Genomic DNA, 20,561 nt, shown 5'->3' with positions numbered 1-20,561 from the left:
GGTATAAAAATTAATCAAGAAACAAATTAAGAGAATACCCAGATGATTTAGTGATGATCTTGAATAATCTATTGAAGTGTATAGACAGGGTAATGGAAGTATTAGCAGACGCTGAAGAGGTATCTGGGTTAAAAATTAATAAAGAAAAATCTAAAATAGTTGTGAAGAATATGATTAATAAGGGAAAAAAGGAGTTAGAGGACAAAACTGAATTTCAGGTTGCTAAACAAATAAAAAGCTAAACAAATGGGTACCAGGTTGAGAGCATCTGGGTAAAAATTAAGGGGGAGAAAAACAGTCATCTCAGCCAGACTGAAGAGTTGGATGATTCCTTTCTGGAGCAGATGACCAAACTTTCACAAAGAAGAGAAAGAGTAGTGACGGGAGATTTCAATTATCTAGATATTTGCTATGAGTCAAACTCTGCCAAGACAACCAGATCCAACAATTTCCTCACTTGAGGACAATTTCATGGTCCAGAAGGGGGATGAAGAAACAAGGCTATTTATAACCAACAATGATAACCTGATTAATGGTTGGAAGTGGTAGGGTCCTTAGGTGGGAGTGACCATGTTCTCCTGGAGTTTGTTATGCAATGGAAAGGGGATGCCAAGTCTAGTTGGACAAACATTCTAGACTTTAAGAAAGCTGATTTCAGTAAACTTAAGAAACTACTGGGTATGATCCTGTGGTTAAGAATACTAAAAGAGAAGGGAGAACAAGATGGATGGGAGTTTCTTAAAAGTGAGATCTTGAAGGCACAATTTCAAACAGTTCCAATGAGGAGAGAAAAATGGGAGGTGTCTAAAGAAACCAGGATGGATGTCTAAAGAACTCTCAAGTGAGCTAAGATATAAAAGGGACATGTACAAGAAATGGAAAAGGGAGGAAATTACTAAAGAGGAATTCAAACAAATAACCAAGATATGTAGGGAGAAAGTCAGAAAAGCTAAAGCTCAGACTTGCAAGAGATGTTAAAAACAACAAAAAGGGCTTTTTTGGTTATGTCCGCAGCAAAAGGAAGAAAAAGGATATGTGTGGAGAAGATGGTGAAATTCTAACAGGGGACAGAGAAAAGGCAGAACTACTCAACACCTTATTTGCCTTAGTTTTTTCCCAAAAGAAAAACAGTGCTCAACTGGGGGGAAATGGATCAGAAGATACAGTAGGGGAAATTCAGCACAAAATAAATAGAGAGCTAGTACAGGAATATCTGAATACTATCAATGAATTCAAATCTCCAGGGTCTGATGAACTGCATCCCAGGGTATTAAAAGAACAGGCAGAAGTAATCTCAGAACCGCTTGCTTTAATCTTTGAGAACTCCTGGAGAACAGGAGAAGTCCCAATGGACTGGAGGAGAGCTAATGTTGTTCCCATCTTCAAAAAGGGGGGAAAGGAGGACCCAAACAACTACCACCCAATCAGCCTGATATCAATACCAGAAAGATTCTAGAGCAGATCATTAAGGAGACAGTTTGCAAGCACTTGGAAGGGAACAACGTGATCACTGAAAGTCAACATGGGTTTCTCAAAAACAAGTAATGCCAGACTAATCTTATCTCTTTTTTTGATAGAGTGACAAACTTGGTCGATGAAGGGAATGCTGTGGGTATAGCACACCTTGATTTTAGTAAGGCCTTTGACAAGGTGCCCCATGATGTTCTTGCAAGTAAGCTGGAAAGATGTGGACCAGACAATGCAATAGTTAAATGCATTTGTAATTGGTTGACTGGCCGAATACAAAGAGTGCTCACCAATGGTTCATTTTCATCCTAGCTTGACAACAATACATGTGAAAGGAATCTGTGAGTCTTAGTAGACCACAAACTAAATATGAGTCAGCGATGTGACACGGCGGTCAAGAAAGCCAATGCAATTTTGGGCTGTATCAATAGGAGTATAGTGCAAAGATGGATGTAATTGTACCTCTCTATTCTGCATTGGTTAGATCTCACCTGGAATATTGTGTACAATTCTGGGCACCGCAATTCAAGAAGGATTTTGACAAGCTGGAACATGTCCAGAGGAGGGCATAAAAAATGGTAAAAGGTCTGGAATCTATGCCCTATGAGGAGAGAGTTAAGGAGCTGGATATATTTAGTTTGGTGAAGAGAAGGTTAACAGGTGACATGAAAGCCATGTTTAGATATCTGAAAGAATGTCGTGTTGGTGAGGGAGCAAGCTTGTTTTCTGCTGCTCCAGAGACTAGGTCCAGGAGCAATGGGTTCAAAGTGAAGAAAAAGAGATTCCACCTAAATATTAGGAAGAACTTTCTGACAGTAGAATGCACTACCTCAGAGTGTGGTGGAGTCTCCTTCTTTGGAGGTTTTTTTTAACAGAGGCTGGATGATCACATGTCAAAAGTGCTTTGATTGTGTGTTCTTGCATGGCAGGTGGATGGACTTGATGGCCCTCTAAGGCTGTATCTGCACGGCCAGGCTGTATCTGCACGGCTTCCCACCGGCTTAAATGAAGCTGGTGGTGTGTTGGGACCATTCGCAAGGTCCCGTGTGGGCAGTCCCGATGCTGCCTATGATTCTATGATGCCAGAACCCAGGGCTTGAAGTTATGTCACCCTTTTGGATGGCATATGCCCATTAAGCACAATGGAGGGCTTCTTGGTGGTGGGAGATTCCCACCCCCACCAGCAAAAATCCTTTGGATGCTGAAGGTTGCAGCTTAGCAGTGCTATCCCAGGCAAAACTGGGGCTCTGAATGGGGCTACATAATAAAATTAAAATGTAGATATATTATATATTCAACATGAACACATTTTTTAAAAATAAGAAACTTGGTAAAGTGTATGTGGCAACAGGGAATAGCAAAGAAGTTGTGGTTTATAAAAACAATCTACAAATAAATATATTAGGAAAACTAAGAGATTTGGAAGGAAGCTATATTATTTTAAAAATTAAGTTCCTAGAAGGCATGGTTGTCACTTAAGAAACAATATATACCCCAAATAATGCAAGAGGAAGAAAAAAGGATCTTTTTCATGTATTACATTTTCAAGAAGGAAAGAAAATATGACTAGGGCAATGGATAGCAAAAAAGATAAGTAAAAAAAAACCCAAAGGAGGCAAATTGCCTAAAAAAAAGATATGTTACATTTGGAAAATGCCTGGAGGGTTAAAAATCTGAAAACTAAAGACTATACTTTATTTTCTAACAAAGATGAAACATGTTCAAGGATTGATATGTGTTGGAAATAAAAAAATGTCATCATCAATCTGGAGAATGTAAAAATACAACTTAAGATTTGGCAACAAAACAGAGGCAGAAGGGGAAGATGGAAATTAAATGAACATATTTTATTACAAGAAGATATAGATAAAATATTTAAAAATAGTTTTTTAAAAATAAACAATACAGCCAATATCAACTTTGCAACAATTTGGGAAATATGGAAAATTTATATAAAAGGGAACTTGGAAGCTATGGCTTAAAAATGGGAACAAACCAAGAAAATAATGTACAGATTATTGGAGGAGGAACAGCATAAAAATTGTTGCAGGATCAGCATAAAAATTGTCTTATAGCAAATTTAACTCAGACTAAGCAGTTAAATTAATAAAATATGCTTGAAACTGAAGAGATATTGGAACTAAGGTTCATTCCGCACATGCAGAATAATGCACTTTCAAACTGCTTTCAGTGCTCTTTGAAGCTTTGCAGAATAGCAAAATCCACTTGCAAACAGTTGTGAAAGTGGTTTGAAAACGCATTATTTTGCGTGTGCGGAAGGGGTCTAAGATTTTTTTAAAACAGTAGGATTTTGAACACGCAAACAAATTAGGAAGACACCTGACACATTATCTAAGCCAGGAAAGAAACTGAAAAAAAGAACAATAGCAGGAGAAAAAAAGATAACAGATTTATACCCTGCCTTTTTCTCTGTAAGGAGACTCAAGGCAGCTTACAAATTCCTTTCCCTTCCTCTCCCACAACAGACACCTTCTGAGGTAGATGAGGCTGAGAAAGTTCTGAAAGAATTGTGACTAGTCCAAGGTCACCCAGCCGGAATGTAGGAGTAGGGAAACAAACGTGGTCCACCAGATAAAAGTTAGCTGCTCATGCAGAGGAGCGTGGAATCTGACTCAGTTCTCCAGACTAGAGTCCACCTGCTCTTAACCTCTACACCATGCTGACTCTCTCAAATTATTCATTTAGAAAGAGATACAGGAACAGTTTGTGGCTTTCTTTTTGGAGTTGTACAAAAAGGAATCTAGTGACAGAAGATGGACTAGAGGAATACATAAAAGGAATATATATTGAGAAGTTAACATTGGAACACAAAGACATTCAGAGTCAAACTATTATGACCCAAGAAATATTGCAAGCCAAAAAGCTATTGAAAAAAAAATCTAGTGCCAGGACCAGATGGACTTGCAGAAATGAATTATAAGTGCTTGGAAGAAAATTTAATCATCCCACTGAGGAAAGTCATGAATGAATAAGCAAATACTGCCTGCCTCATTGCAAGAAATATATATAACACTGATACATAACTCTGCCATAAACTTACAGACCCATCCCTTTGATAATGTGGACTACAAACTTTTTACTTCAATAATGGAGGGGAGATTAAAGAAATGTATAACAAAAATAATCTATTCAACTAAATTGGCTTCATACCAAAGATATACATAAAGGATAATGTTTGTTTTGTGATTGTTTGTTTAAATGCTGAAAAAGCCTTTCCATCTGAAAACGCTTGCAGGTCTAAACAGCAGTTCAAGGTTTATGCAGTGGCAGAGTACAAGGGGGCGGGGTGGGGATGCGCGTTGTACCGGATGCATGCCTGGAGCGCACGAAAATCACCCCTTTCCCCAACTTTGCCTTGCCAGGTTTGGTCCAGCCCCACCCCCTTCCCCCGCTTTGCCTTGCCAGGTTTGGCCCCACCCCGCCCCACCCCACCAGCCTGGCCCATTTTCAGCTGGCAGAAAGCTGTTTTCCACCGGTTGGAAAAGGTAAGTGGAGGGAGCATGGGGGGAGGGGCTGGGGCTGCAGGGGGTGTAAAACACGGAGCTTATGAATTAGAAACAAGGAAATATGCAAAACAGCATGCAAAAAATTATTAGTTTTTCATTTTTCTTTTTCCATCTCTCTCTCCTTTTAAAACTGGTGCAATTCCTTGCTTAAAGAAAAAAAATTAGTTAAAATTTTCACCAATTAGAAACCTTTGATAGATTATTTGGACAAAACAATTTTTTTAACCACCCTCCCCTCCATGTCGTGGTGCTGGGGGGATGCTGTTCATGCCAAATTTAGGACATGACCTACCAATTGAAAACCAAAGTTATGCAGCAGCCTATTTTTTTTACCAGGCACCAATCCAGATCTACTTTACATACAAGCATAACACTCTATAGACTTCCTTCTTTCAAAATGTTGTGCTGTATATATTCAAACAAGAGTTACAGCCCCATTTAGAGTGTTAATGTCTGTACTAACAGTATGCTGTTAGTCTCTCTTAATTAACAGTTGCAACCACTGGGCTGCATGGTCATCAGTCTCATTTAAATTCTAGCTCCCAGCTCTTGACAGACCAGCTATGAATTTCAGACTAAATGTGATGTACCACAGAAAGTGGCTTTTTTAAAAAAAGGAAATGGCTTTAAATGACTTATAGTAAGTGATCCAAGCAAAATATTGCCAAGGTCATTATCAAAGGTGCCCTGGGGAAAAATTCGGATATTCCAAATGCAGCAATCAGTCAGACTGAGTCCATAGCTCTATCAGCACCTGTCTCATCAACCTTTAGAATGGTTTGTGTTGCTGCATGAAGGCCAAATACTTGCAGGCTCCCCAGGGATGCTTGCAATATTCTATCTCTCCAAATGTATCTCCATATTCTGTGTTTATGATTCATCTATTTTGGTCATCAGTGAATTAATACGCCACCATTATTTTCAGATTAGATTTCCAAATTCTGTAACATTGCTAAATGTGCAGTTTGCAGGTGCTGCAGCTTTTTTTTTTTGTTCAACCATACTTCTCGCTATTCATACTCATGTGTTCATTGGTGTGAAAATGTATTCAGGGTTGTACACTAAAAAACCGTCACTCTTCAATATTGATGTTTACTTGTGCACATGTGTGATTTAAGGAAAAAAGCTAACGGATGCTAATGGAGGCAATCTGAATATGCATGATATCTGAAATGAATTAGAAGTTTTCCAGATAAATTCATAAGACAGACAGAGCAGATGCAGGGAAGAGCTGGTGCATGGAAGATGAATGGCTTATCACCAAGCTTCCCTGAATCTGCTCCACCCTTCCATGTGTGTTTCTTGCTCCAGTGTATGAACTCAAGTCTTGTTTTTCACAGTAGTTGTTAACCAAAGGAGACATTGATCAATCATCTGATTCTTCAGGGTGGGTTTCTATATCCCTATTAGAGGCTGTGTAATAGCTATGTCTGCTTGATCAGAGGGTAAATCAGTTTCAATCTCAACTTCTATGATCTTCAGTCATGTTGATTTCGTGCAACTTGCTGAAATTAATATACTAGAAAATGTACCCTGTATGCCTGTATCCATTTTTTTCTTTGAAATGGTAATAAGTCAGAGAGACAATGTACCACTCCTATTGTTAGAACCCATTAAGTATCATCTGACTACGCTGAACATAAATATGAACCACATGCAGAAATGTGGGTGTGATTTTTATATCCCATGTCTTATATGACTGCTTGGTTTGAAGATTTATGCAAAATACACTGGCACATGCATGTTTGTGATGGGCTTACCTTGTGAACACCCATGTCCCATTTCCCCCAAGAGGTAAAAATGCCGTTTCACTACTTTCTGTTTGTATGTGTTTTATGTAAGCTTTTCGTTTCTCTTGTTTTTTTATTGCTGGTGTCCCCAGTTTTTCTCTTTATGCTCGATTGCTATACAGACTCTTCGGTATGCCTCACTGTGTGCCCTATGCTGTTTTGTGCCTTGAGACTGGACAACACCCCTTAGAAACAAGAGCCTGGCTTGTCACATTCAAATATTGGCTGTGCCTTTGTTTCAACTGTGATGCTACCTCTCTGATGTACAAAGCCCTGCAGACTCTCTGTTACTCTGAATAGTGGTTAGGTTACTCCTTGGACTCTTTGGCCATGCTCTCATCCAAAGAGATTTTTCAATTACTGGAAAGCAGGTTGCTTGATCAGGAACATCAAACCCTAATTGAAAAGGCCTCCGGGTCTTGCTCTCCTCTTGCCCTGGGCATTCCTTATATTGGAAATAGGGGGGGGGGGCAATACCTTCATCAAATAATTGTGCCCAGATTACAAAGAGCAATGATGTTGGCCCACTGAAATGCTCTTCCATCAGCTGTATTAACAGGGAGATTCACCAAAACTCCCTATCATCAAAGGCTATGTACGTGACATGGGAATTGTGTAGACTCTACAGACCATATCCTACTCTACTGCCCCCTTTACACCATACCCAGAACCAAATATTTATCATCCCTGTTGATCAAAAAAGAGCATGTTCCTAATTTACAAAAGATTATATTTTTATTAGACAATCCCAGCAGCGATGTAAATGATGAAGTTGCTAAATTTCTTGACTTGTACATAAGCCTTAATAAGTTATTAAGAATTGGTGACTTGTACATAAGTCAGAGATTTAGGAGCAAAATTTGAACAATACCTTCCTTCCCCTTTTTTCTCTTCTTTTTAACATATAAAATTCATTTTATATTTCTTAATTAATATCCATAATCTCATGCCAGTTTTTTCTTTCCTTATTCAGCTGAACGAACCCTATGTACACAACACAGTATTATTACTATGCCAATAAAGGTTCCTTGACTTGACTATTGCTGGTGTCCCCAGTTTTTGTCTTTATGCTCTTCATATACAAGTTACCAGACTCTGCGGCTCATTCCGCACATGCAGAATAATGCACTTTCAAACTGCTTTCAATGCTCTTTGAAGCTGTGCGGAATAGCAAAATCCACTTGCAAACAGTTGTGAAAGTGGTTTGAAAACGCATTATTTTGTGTGTGCGGAAGGGGCCTAAGTAAGTAAAGAATTATAGCCTGTAAGCCTTTGCAAGAAGTCCAGTCAAATCTCTGCTACAATAACCTCACACTGGATAGTGCTGGCTGAGCCTGGGAATTGTGAACATTAGAAGATTCAAGAGGGAAATTTGAGATGGTGAATGGGAAAGAAAAGGGAAAGCAAGGAAAGAGAAGCGATGCCAGGGAAAGGAAAGAGAAAATAGAGGATTCAGAGGAAAATAAGATACCCCCTGAAAGTCCCTACAGGTCCTCTGGTTGTCAATCGTATCTAATTCTCAACATAGTCCTATCTTAAATCAATATGGCTTCCAGGGAAAAAAAAGAGGAAATAGTGGGAGAGCAAAAGTGAGATTCCTCACACAATATCTTATAGGTGCCCCTACTGGTAAATATATACACATTTCTTGGGTATTTTCTGTGTCAATTTTAGTGCTGTGGAGTAGGCTGATAGCTACTGCACATTTCGCCCGAATCTCTCAGAATTCAGAAAAGGTTTTATAGCAAACACCTTGAATGATCTGAACTGAGTTATTAAGAATTAGTGCATGCTTGCATATCTGACAGGAAGGGTAGAAATTTCTTGTTATCATTGTGATGCTTGAATGCATTTCAGTCAGTTGTTTCTTATTGTGTTCCTTAGTTTTTAAAACTATTTTGAGTCCATTTAGGAAGAAAGACAGGTTACTTGCTTTTAAAAATAAACTTTAAAAGTAAGTGTAAAAAACAGATTCTGTAGACAACAAGCAAGGTACATACTTAATCTGCATATAATTTAGAATTTCCTTCACAATGTTTTTCTCAACAGTACTGTGATTTAGCCAGGTCTATTGATGATGCTGGTTGTACACCTGTGTGAATGTGAATGTCTGGATGTAGTTTGCTTTGCTTACTTACTCTCTCTCCATTATTGTACAGTCCTTTGCATGTTTACTCAGAAGTAAGTTTCATTTTCTTCCATGGGACTTAATCACAAGTAAACGTGCATAGGGAAAATTATCAGTTGATTTAATTCTCCAAGCCATATTCTTCTACTCACTATCCTCTTTCTCCCACCTCTTCAGTTGTGTTTTACACTGCTGATGGGGCTGGACCTATACCCCAAAGTTTAGCCCTTTATGGTGTCTTTGGAGCCATGCACTAAACAAAGAACTCTCTTGGGGTGTACATCTGCATGTTATATTTCAGTTTGGCCAGTAGTACATCCTGATCTACCACTGGAGTTTGCATGAATGGCTGCTAAACAATGTGACAAGAATATTTGTGTTATGGGACACAATGGAATAATCCTCTTTCTCCACTGCCTTTTGGCCATCTTTAGTGAACTGATATGACCACTTTTATATTGGGAGAAAGTACATTGATCCCACAGTGACATAATAAATAAAATCTGTGATCTGTTTGGTTATAGCAGATATCACTGACTCCCGTTTCAGTTTGTTGCTATGGACTAACATGGCTACTGATCTGCAATTTAATGTGCTACTGTGACAGATATTGTTTAATGTTGGAAACAAACTTATAAAGGTGAAGGATTTGCATTGGTCTATGGCCATCAGGGGAGGGACTGTTTGTGTTATTTTTGCAATTGATTAATAATTCAAAATAATTGTTTCTTTCCATATGTATATATGCAACACATTCATGTGGCTCTTAAGACTGAGTTTCTAAAATGAGATGTAAATTGCATTTAATGGCACAACAACAACAACTACAACAACTACAACAACAACAAAATGACCAAAAAATCTGGAAGGGTAATATGTTCCTATACACAGTGAAAACCATCTAAGCCTTAATTGTGTAATTAAAGCTGCTCTTCTGGCAACAATCAGATAATTATCTTTTAATGACCCCATAAATCTTGCCTAATTTAACTGCTATTAATATCTCACTTGAATTTATACAGCCTGTTATTGAGAGTTTTTATTTTGTTTTGGTTTCCCAGGGAGATGATTGAATATCTTTTTAAAAATAAGTATAATGCTACTTTATTTACTACTCAAATTTATTGTTTGCAGCACCAGCAATAAAGTGTTGCAGATGAGCTGTATCTGCTATTGAACAAAATCTACAAAGATATAACACACCAGGCTGAATTGAAATGTTCTTTCCACATACTGTTTCCCCCTTCCACTGCAGCCCCACCCTTCATGTCTTAGGATGCTGTTCTGAAAGTTCCCTTATCACCCAGAAACAGGATTTTGGGAGCTCAACAGGATAATGCAGGTACCAGGAGGAGGCAGGAAAATTCCATTCTATTGGCAGAAGTAGCTTCTATTAGCTCATATGACCTTATCGGTGGAATTCATTGTTATCATACTGTTATCATATTCATTGTTATTCATATCAGTGCAATATCAGTGCTGGAATTCATTGTTATATATATTAATTATAACCATTAGTTGGCATAATTTTAACATAGAAATGAATTGGGCTATTAGCTTTGAGAGCTAAACAAGGACTTTCCATGCATAGAGATGATATTTCTCTTATTAGTTGATGCTGAAGACTAACAGCTAACGGTGGCTACTTCAATCATACCTTCCTTGTTAGGTTTGCCAGGGGCATCTATATGGCTAGTTTGTATATTGCTGAAAAATACTTTCAGTCTCACCCTACAAAGGCTATTCATTATTTGTGGACTTGTGAAGTGCTTTACACTAAATAAATCCAAAGAACATATGTGGAGGAAGTGGGTGTGTTCTGGTTCAAGCAGTTGATGACACAATACAGGTTAGTTTCTTTATATCTCATTTTTCTCCCTAAAGGGAGCTAAAGTGGCTTACATTTTCTTTCTCATTTACTTCATTTTTTTCCCATAAAAACAAGCCTGTGAGGTAAACGGGGCTAAGACAGTGATTGGTCCAAGCTCATCCAACCAAGTTTCAGTCTAACACTCTCAATTAATCACTGCACCATACTGGCTGTTATATCACACTTGTTCCATAGTTTCCAGAGTAAGAATCTAGCTAGAACAAGCTGCAGGATCAAAGTACCAGATAAATTCATGAGTAATACTGATCAAATTATCCTCTGTTACTGTGATATACATTGATACAGCTTAAAATACTAGTTTTACAGCCATCCAGACTTTATTATTCCATGGTACTAAAGAACCACTGCTCATACTCTTCCTACTGCTATTTTTGAAGTAATTAATTCAACAGGATAGTTCAGTGGAACTAGATGCAAGGCATGAAAGATGCAAGGCATGACAGATATCATGGTCATTAGCCTTTAGACAAACCACATACACTTATATTGCTGGCTACGGAGCCTGTTGCTTTCTAGATGCCTTAGTTACACAGAGATTTCCCTTTCTCTAAACAGGGAAAATTAGAAAGTGGCTATCCTACCTATATTCATAACAATTTTTGTTGGAATATCAAAGCTAGCAATAGAACCTGAAATGTTTAAATTGTGTTTCCATAATAATATCTTGTATCATTTATGTTTTAGTATGAAAATTAATCTAAACATATAGAACTTTACTAGTAAATGTGAATTTTAATCTAAACATACACAACTTTACTATTAAATTTGCTACTGAGTATTTAGCACTGATTGTTCTTATGTCATAAAATGAAACTTTGTATGAAGTCCACTGAAGAGGTATTTTATGGTAGCATTTGCTTTGACTGGCTCATGGTCACAAGCTCTTCTGCTCAGGGGCTTATCAGTGGTGGTAGCTAGAGATGCCCCACGTTATGATCTCAAAGAATATAGGCTTGGATAGTTCATAATATTCACCTTCAATAAAAGTAAGCATTAAAAGCTCAATTTATTTTCTTTTTTTGGGGTGGGAAGGGGCTCAGATCATACATTTGAACCAGAAAAGAGAGTCTATGGCCCTTTCTGCACAAGTCATGTAAAATATTTCCAAAACATTTTTGATCTCACCCTTACCACACTTGCATTCACCTCCTCCAAATGTTTTATGGCTGCCATAACATTTTTTTTGCTTATTTGTTGAAATGATGTTTTGTTGATCCATTGAGTTAATGCTTGGTAGTTCTGCTTAAGTTATAATTCATTGATCCACCCAAAACAGCAACTCCCTCCCCACAAAACAATGAGAACAAAGAGGGAAAGGTGGAAGAAGTGAAAAAAGGCAGACTAGGCACTGAGGGGGAAGTTGGGCAATGGCATAGGGGCATTGAAAACAGTCATGCTCTTCAGTGGGGAATATAAAATGTTTTTAGTATGACCATACTGCAAGGGAAGCCAGCTTGGAAACGTTTCAGTAGAAAACATTCTGTTAAAAAGGGTTTTCAAAAATGATGGATTAAAAGGTAAATGAAATGTTTCCAACACCAATGGAGGAAGATGAAGTGCAGAAGTTCAAGGACAAAACATTTCATTACTGTTCTGGAAATTTTATAAACAATTTGTGAGGAAAGGGCCTATTGCTTCATCTTCATTTTAATAATGGCTACTTTTATGGGTGATGACAGCTAGCCGCTGAGCAACAAGAGAGGGTCTTCTTCTTGCCCAACATTAGTATTTCTTCCCATCCTCTCCCATTGCCTGTTTCAATATCTATGATTCCCTAGTTAATGAAGCTGGTAACCTCTAAAGAGTCAGACAGCCTATGGGCTAACATTTTCCAGGTTGTCATTGGCTACTCCTACGATGCTGCCCGAGGTACCAAGGTAGAAGCTGATGGGGAGTGGGATGAGAAGTTATAGAACCGTGGTGGTGAACCTTTGGCACTCCAGATGTTATAGCCCCTGCTGACAGGGGCTGATGGGAATTGTAGTCCATAACATCTGGAGTGCCAAAGGTTCGCCACCACTGTTATAGAAGATCTTCCTGCCCACTGGCCGATCAGGTGAGTCGGTATTACTGTTTATAAAATCCCATCACCACATCACCAAGTTAAACAGAGAATAGGGAGAGAAAAGTCCACAATAACTCATTTCTTATTTTGAAATTGAGTTTAGAAAGTGCAATTTTGCTATACTGGAAAACACTCCAAATTTTTCATGCCAAATTCTAAAATGAACCATGCACATAAGTATATATGTGTGCAGAGACTGTCTCTCACTAATTGTCACAGATCAATGCAACCTACACAAATTACCACTCCTGACCAGAATTAAGAGACCATCTAGAAACATTTAAAAAATAAAATATTCCAAAAACTGCATTAGACTGGTCTCTTAATCCAGAAATTACAAGATTCTCTATGTGCACACTTGTTGAGAACTGATGAATTTAACAATGGGATTTTTTAACAACATACCAGCATTAATGTTTCTAAAGCATTTATGAGGGTGTAGAGAGATTTATTTTATGGGGGCTACTTTGCAATATGTTCTACCACTAGGTGATAGTACAATAATATGCAACAGTGGAAAACATCAGCAGGGGTATATAATTTACCATCTGATGTACTCCAAACGAGGTAGGCAGTTAAAAAAACATGATTAGTACAAGCCATGAAAATGAGATCAGCCACAGTACTCTGAAATAGAGCTGCAGGGGCGTGATATTTGTGCCAATGAAGTTACAGGAAAAATACATTAGTCAAGATTGCTATGGATCTAGCACGGCCACCTCAGTGTTTGCTCTGTATGAAAATTCAAATTAAGAAGTTTTGGAACATAAATTTAAACTTTCACATGTAAAAAACTTCCAACTGGAAACCGCTGCATTAAAGATAATTTTTGCATCGATCCACAGAAGTTCCTTGCCATCAATCACAACTAGCTTATTTGGTTGAATGGCTGAGATATATTGGCTCTAAAAAAAAGTGTTTGCCAAGTGTTTGGTACCAAATGAGTACCAGACATACTGAATAACCATACTGTAAATCAATAAATCAGAGCAAATACATCATGCTCACAAGAGCAAGCAAAGAACAGCTATGCTATCGCTGGGTTTACGGTAGGATGGGATTGCTGAAATGCTGGGTAGCCTCTTAGGCTCCATCTACACGTTACAAAGTTATTAAGTTTTTTGGGGAATACCACAAGGACTTTGTATAGCATGTGCAACAGGGGTTTGGTGGCTCCCAAGCTCCACAAAGGCTGTTTTCTGTTTGTGACCACAGCATACAGGGAAAAGCTGTTATCAGAATCATGTAACTGTTTGAGTACACACAACAGAGCCAACAGCAACTCCTTCGGGTGGTCTGCAGACATGAAAACAGCGGGGGAAGAGTCTAATGCTGACTCTCCCTGCCTGCCTTGGTCTCAAGCAGAAAAGAGCTGGTGTGCATCTGGGAGGAACAAAACTCCTGTTGCACATATGGTGCGTCGTCCTTGTGTAGTTTCCCAACAAACCTAATGACTGTAATGTGTGGATGGAGCCTTAGAGTATCCACACTATTGAGGGGGGAGAAAGAGTTTCCCTGCTGCAGTTCAGCCTTCTAAATAAGGAACCAAACTTTTGTGGAATGCAGTTTTGGTATCTGTGTCTTCATCTTCATATTGGGGGGTGAGGATCAAATGACTATATCAAATGTAATAAATAAATACACTGTAAATAAGCAATTTGGAGAAAAAAATGTGCCACTTTTTCTCTTTTAAAAAGCACCGATGGTGGCCTACAAAAAGTAAAACAAGCACAAAAGGAAACAAAGCCAGCAATGAAAAAGTCCACATTAAAACAAAATAAATCAAGCAGGGGTGTTTAAAGGGAAAAAAAGGGAAGCAGTATAAAAAAATGCATGGGAGAATAAGAGGTCTTCTTAACCCAATTTCTAAATAAAAGTCAATAGGAGTGGCTCCATCTCTTGATACCACCTGAGAGGAGAGATATTTGGTGAAGGACTTCAGAAGATCTTAAAACACAGGAAAGTTTTTATGGGAGCTTTAGGAGATTACCTTAAAACACAGGAAAGTTTTTATGGGAGCTTTAGGAGATTACCTTAAAACACAGGAAAGTTTTCATGGGAGCCGGTATCCTGGGCCCAAAATGTTTTGTAGCACTACAGGCAGAAACCACACTTTGAAGTGCATCAGAAACAAACTGGCAAAAATGTGTTCAGTTTGGCAAGCCTCAGTGGGTTGGTATATTTTGAACCAGCTGAATAGTCTTCAGTGACAGCTGTTATATAACTCATTGCAGTATTCTAGCCTTTTACACTGATAAGAGCATAAGAACATAAGAAAGAGCCTGCTGGATCAGACCAAAGTCCATCTAGTCCAGCACTCTCCTACTCGCAGTGGCCCACCAGGTACCTTTGGGAGCTCACATGCAGGATGTGAAAGCAATGGCCTTCTGCTGCTGCTGCTCCCGAACACGTGGTCTGCTAAGGCATTTGCAATCTCAAATCAAAGAGGATCATGATTGGTAGCCATAGATCGACTTCTCCTCCAAAATTTGTCCAAGCCCTTTTTAAAGCTATCCAGGTTATTGGCCATCACCACCTCCTGTGGCAGCATATTCCAAACACCAATCACACGTTGCGTGAAGAAGTGTTTCCTTTTATTAGTCCTTATCCCCCCGCCCCCCCCAGGATTTTCAATGTACACTCCCTGGTTCTAGTATTGTGAGAAAGAGAGAAAAATTTCTGTCTGTCAACATTTTCTACCCCATGCATAATTTTATAGACTTCACTCATATCCCCCCTCAGACATCTCCTCTCCAAACTAAAGAATCCCAAACGCTGAAGCCTCTCCTCATAAGGAAGGTGCTCCAGTCCCTCAATCATCCTTGTTGCCATTCTGTGCACTTTTTCTATCTCTTCAATATCCTTTTTGAGATGTGGCAACCAGAACTGAACACAGTACTCCAAGTGCGGTCGCAACACTGCTTTATATAAGGGCATGACAATCTTTGCAGTTTTATTCTCAATCCCTTTCCTAATGATCCCCAGCATAGAGTTTGCCTTTTTCACAGCTGCCATGCATTGAGTTGACATTCCCATGGAACTATCAACTAAGATGCCCAAATCCCTTTCCTGGTCTGTGACTGATAGCACTGACCCCTGTAGCGTGTATGTGAAGTTTGGATTTTTTGCCCCTGTGTGCATCACTTTATTTATTTATTTTTTATTTATTTATTATTTCGATTTTTATACCGCCCTGTCCCCGAGGGGCTCCGGGCGGTGTACAACAATTAATACAGATAAATACAGATAAAATAAAACAACAACAGCCCATAAAACTCCGACATAAAAACATACTGAATTTCATTAAAACAGCGGTAATTTCATAATAAAGGCACCCGGAGAATCCTTTCCTTTAAAACCCTCCCCTGGGGAGTAATCGGACTCCTCCATAGGAGGATAATCTTGATGGTATCGAACAGGGGCGCCATACTCAGCGGCTGGTTGCTCCAAAGGCCCGGCGGAACAACTCGGTCTTACAGGCCCTGCGGAACTCACCGAGATCCCGCAGGGCCCGGACAGCTGGAGGAAGAGTGTTCCACCAGGCCGGGGCCAGGGCCGTAAAGGCCCTGGCCCGCGTGGAGGCCAGCCGCGTCACGGAGGGGCCGGGGACTACCAGTAAATTCGCCTCTGCTGAACGCAGAGGGCGAGTGGGGACATACATTTACATTTTGCTACATTGAACTGTATTTGCCATTTCTTAGCCCAATCACCTAATTTATAAAGGTTTGCTTGGAGCTCTTCACAATCCTTTGTGGTTCTCACCACCCAACATAATTTGGTATCATCCGCAAACTTGGCCACCACGCTACCCACCCCTACTTCCAGGTCATTTATGAATAGGTTAAAGAGCACTGGTCCCAAAACGGATCCTTGGGGGACACCACTCCTTACATCTCTCCATTGTGAGAATTTCCCATTCACACCCACCCTTTGCTTCCTGTTTCTCAACCAGTTTTTAATCCATAGGAGGACTTCCCCTCTTATTCCTTGATTGCTGAGTTTTCTCAATAGTCTCTGGTGAGGAACTTTGTCAAAAGTTCTGTGTCTAGGTTGTGATAACTGTGATAACTGTGTCTAGGCTAATTAATCAAGAAGAGCTGAGGCTGGGTTTGAAAAATATATGAATTGTTTTTATGTACCTGTGGCGGTCCCGCTCTCCCGTCTGTGGCTGTGCCTGACAAACAGTCGCTCCTTCCCTTTCTGGGGTGCTGGGATCCCTGTCTACGGCCCTGGTCTTAGCGGGCCGGGTGAAAGTCAGTGACTTAAGCCACAGGGTGATGGTATTCTTCCCCCACTGTCAGCCCTCAGCCATCCTCTGCCTTTTTCCTCTCCCTGCCTCTGCCTCGTGTTTCTCCATCTCCTTTGTGGTTCCTCCCCCCCTTTCCTCATCCTTGGTTTTCAGTCCACTCGGCCTTCTCTGCATCCCTTCCCTCTGCTGCCTTTATTCCATTTCACAGCCTTCTGCCTCCTTTTCTGCCTCCCCTCTTTCTGCTGCCTTTCCAGCTTCTCCCTCTTCTGCCTCCTTTTTTGCTTCTTCGTCCTCCTCTCTCTCCTTCTCCAATCCCTTCCCTCCCCTCCTTTGCACCCTCCACGGTCCCCAGCCCCTTCCTGCTGCTTGGAACCTCGCAGGCCTGTTCTGCCCCTCCTTAAATTCCCCTCCCTGGAAAGTGCTTAATAAATTTTGTTTTTTACAATTACAGAACTGACATTTCTACTGGCCTATGACCATATTAAAATTGAATGGAATTGAACTGAAATTTATAGTCCTATAGAAATACTACTGGGTTGCCTTAGGCAATATTCAATATTTTTATGAGTTTCTTAAAAAGATCCTTGTTTTTATGTGCTTTTGTATTTTTTTCCTGTCTTCCTCCTTGCATCACGGCATTATGAAGGGAATTTCGCTCACAAAGAGAGCCAGTTAAGTGAGGATTCACATTTCATATGAGTTATTTATGGAAACCATATCCACTGTGTTTTGTATTGAGCAATAGCATACGTATGCTTAAGAAAATTCACAGGAGATAAGAGTACAGGCAAAAGATAAGATGGCCAGGATTTGCACCTTCATCCTCAGAATGTTAGTAAACTATTTTCAGCACATTTTGTTTTATCCCCTCTCCCTCATGCTCTAGAGCAAATTATCTGGAATTTTCTGCAGTGGTGTGATCTGGAATTTTATTTTCTGTAGTACACGCTAGGTATATCCAACTGAAATAAAATACCTTCCTCATAAATTTGCAAAAAAGGAAGAAAGAGCAGATTAAGATGCATGAAGGGAAAAACTAAAATAAATGAATAGTTTTATCTTCTGCAATAAAAAATTAACATGTAACATTGCCAAAGTGCAAAATGAAACACTGCACACCTTTTAAATCCATTTTCCCATAAAAATAGGAAAAAAAACCCCCAAGCTAATTAATGGTGAACTGAATGGCACTGACATGCCAGCTATTATTTAATGAAAAAGAATGTTTGTCCCTTTTTTAAAAAAAAATACAGAAAGTATGCTTTCTTCCACCACCATTCTGTTTGGGATCACAGTATATTTACTCCTCCCCCAGTGTAATCTTACTTGCTCCAGCATACCTTGTTTATTTATTTAGATCAGGGCTCACCAACTTCTTTAAGCCTTGGAGCCTTTGGAATTTTGAAGCAGGTATGGCAGGTATCAGTACAGAATGGTTTCCATAGGTGAGCTAAGCACACATACACATACACAAATGGAAATGGGATAAGGAATATAAACACATGAAACCCAAAGAAAGATAGCATGCACGCAGAAGAAGATGACCAGTGGGGGAAAGGGATGATAAACACGCAGAGAAAAGATCAAGGTGAGAAATGGATCCTGAGTTAACCTGAGAGAGTTAATGACTCAAGGTTGACTAGTGGCAGAGTAGGATTCAAACCTGTGCCTTTCACACCCAAGTCTGACCACAACATAACACAGACTGTAATAATTAGGAATAGAGTTGCCAGGCCACAGTCTTCAATCCCCGTGAGCACTTGGGGTGTGGTTTGAGTCATGATGTTGTCATGATGTCATGATGTCGTGATAATCATCTCGAATTTGTTGTACTGTCGAGGGCTTTCATGGCCGGATTCAACTGGTTGTGGTGGGTCTGACAGTTGTGGTATCACTGTCAGTGTTACAGTGTGTAGCATACTTTTCTCTGTGATATACCTCTGAAGATGCCAGCCACCGATGCAGGTGAAACGTTAGGAACAAGATCTACCAGACCGAGGCCACACAGCCCGGAAAAACCACCACAATCTAGGATTTGCTCTATGGTTTAATCCTCCTTATGCCAAGATATCACTTTCATTTTTTGTTAGAGGTGGTGTCAGCATGGTGGCATGCATCCCCATTCTCTTCCCCCTGGCAGGTATCTGCTGTGGGGAGAGGAAGGGAAGGAGCTTGTAAGCCACTTTGAGACTCCTTACAGTTGAGAAAAGTGTATAAATCCAAACTGCTCCTCCTCTTCCTCTTCTCCTCCTCCTTCTCCTCCAGTGAGCAATGAGCAAATTTGGCAGGAGGTCTGGCAAGCCTAATTAGGGACTGCTAGATGTACTATTTCCTTATTGTTACAAAAGATTGCTCCTCACTGTGTTTCTCTCGTGAATTATAGCTTAACTAAGAAAACGTCAAAAATTAATTATAGCAGTAGAGCACATGCCATTTGTTGTAGCTTTCACTTCACTGGCATTTTACTTCCCCTCTATGATTGATAATAAAACACTGCACAAAAGTAACTGTGATGTGATCATATGGACAACATCACCAAGAATATTTTGGTACAGTAGTTTACTGATATGTACATGTATTTGGTAAAGGAGCCAGTGAGGAGTTATGGTTAGAATTTCAGACTAGGCTCAAATCCCTACTCTGTCATGGTAACTCACTGGATGGCCTTGCGTTGGTCACTCTGTCTCAGTCTAACTTACTTTTCAGGGTTGTTGTGAGAATAAACTGGAGGGCCCTTTCTGCATGGCGGCGGCAGCGAACCCCCACCAGCATAATTTATGCCGATGGAGACTCGGGGACTGCTCGCACGGTAGCATGCGAGCAGTCCCAGCTCCCTCCCCAGCTGGAGTCCCCTCCTTCAGTCCCCTCCATTCACCTCTTCTTTCAGTGTCGCCGTGGAGGGCTGGAGGGACCTACCCACGCTGCCCTCCAAACCCTGGAGGTCGGAGGGCAGCGTGGGCGAGTCTCTGCCGACCTCCATGGCGACGCTGAACGAAGAGGTGAGTGGAAAGGAGGGGAAAATCAATGTCTTCCTGCCGGTGCTGTTTGCACAGTGCCGGCGGGAAGACGCTGCTTTGGAAAAGCCTTGCTCAGGGAGTGTGATTTGAAAGCAGCGCCTTCATGCCGCTTGGGGGTGGCGAGGCCGGCCCGTGCGAACCCCTCCCCAGGGACACAAAATAGATATGCACAATGCGCTGAACAAAATTTGGGAATAAAAAAGAAACAGCAAAGATTTTGAAATACTTCCACTGAACTTCAGGAATAAGACAAGGTAATTTAAACCCGCAAATTCTGGGGAGAAATTTCAATGGTTTCTGGTTGTTGTGGGTTTTCCAGACTGTGTGGCTGTGGTCTGGTAGATCTTGTTCCTAACTTTCGCCTGCATCTGTGGCTGGCATCTTCAGAGGTGTATCACAGAGGAAAGTCTGTTACACACATGACGTT

The 20,561-nt window shown here is 40.2% G+C and overlaps 1 protein-coding gene across 6 annotated transcripts in view; it reads right to left on the bottom strand.

Annotated features, from left to right (window-relative positions):
* SNTG2 (syntrophin gamma 2) overlaps positions 1-20,561 on the bottom strand; it is a 354,452-nt gene that overhangs the window by 41,831 nt on the left and 292,060 nt on the right. The gene's annotated exons all lie outside the window — the stretch shown is intronic.

The sequence above is a fragment of the Sphaerodactylus townsendi genome, linkage group LG01 (assembly GCF_021028975.2).
Source record: "Sphaerodactylus townsendi isolate TG3544 linkage group LG01, MPM_Stown_v2.3, whole genome shotgun sequence".
Classification (NCBI taxonomy): Eukaryota; Metazoa; Chordata; class Lepidosauria; order Squamata; family Sphaerodactylidae; genus Sphaerodactylus; species Sphaerodactylus townsendi.
Note: the sequence above shows the minus strand (reverse complement) of the source record. Positions and strands in the feature narration are given on the sequence as shown.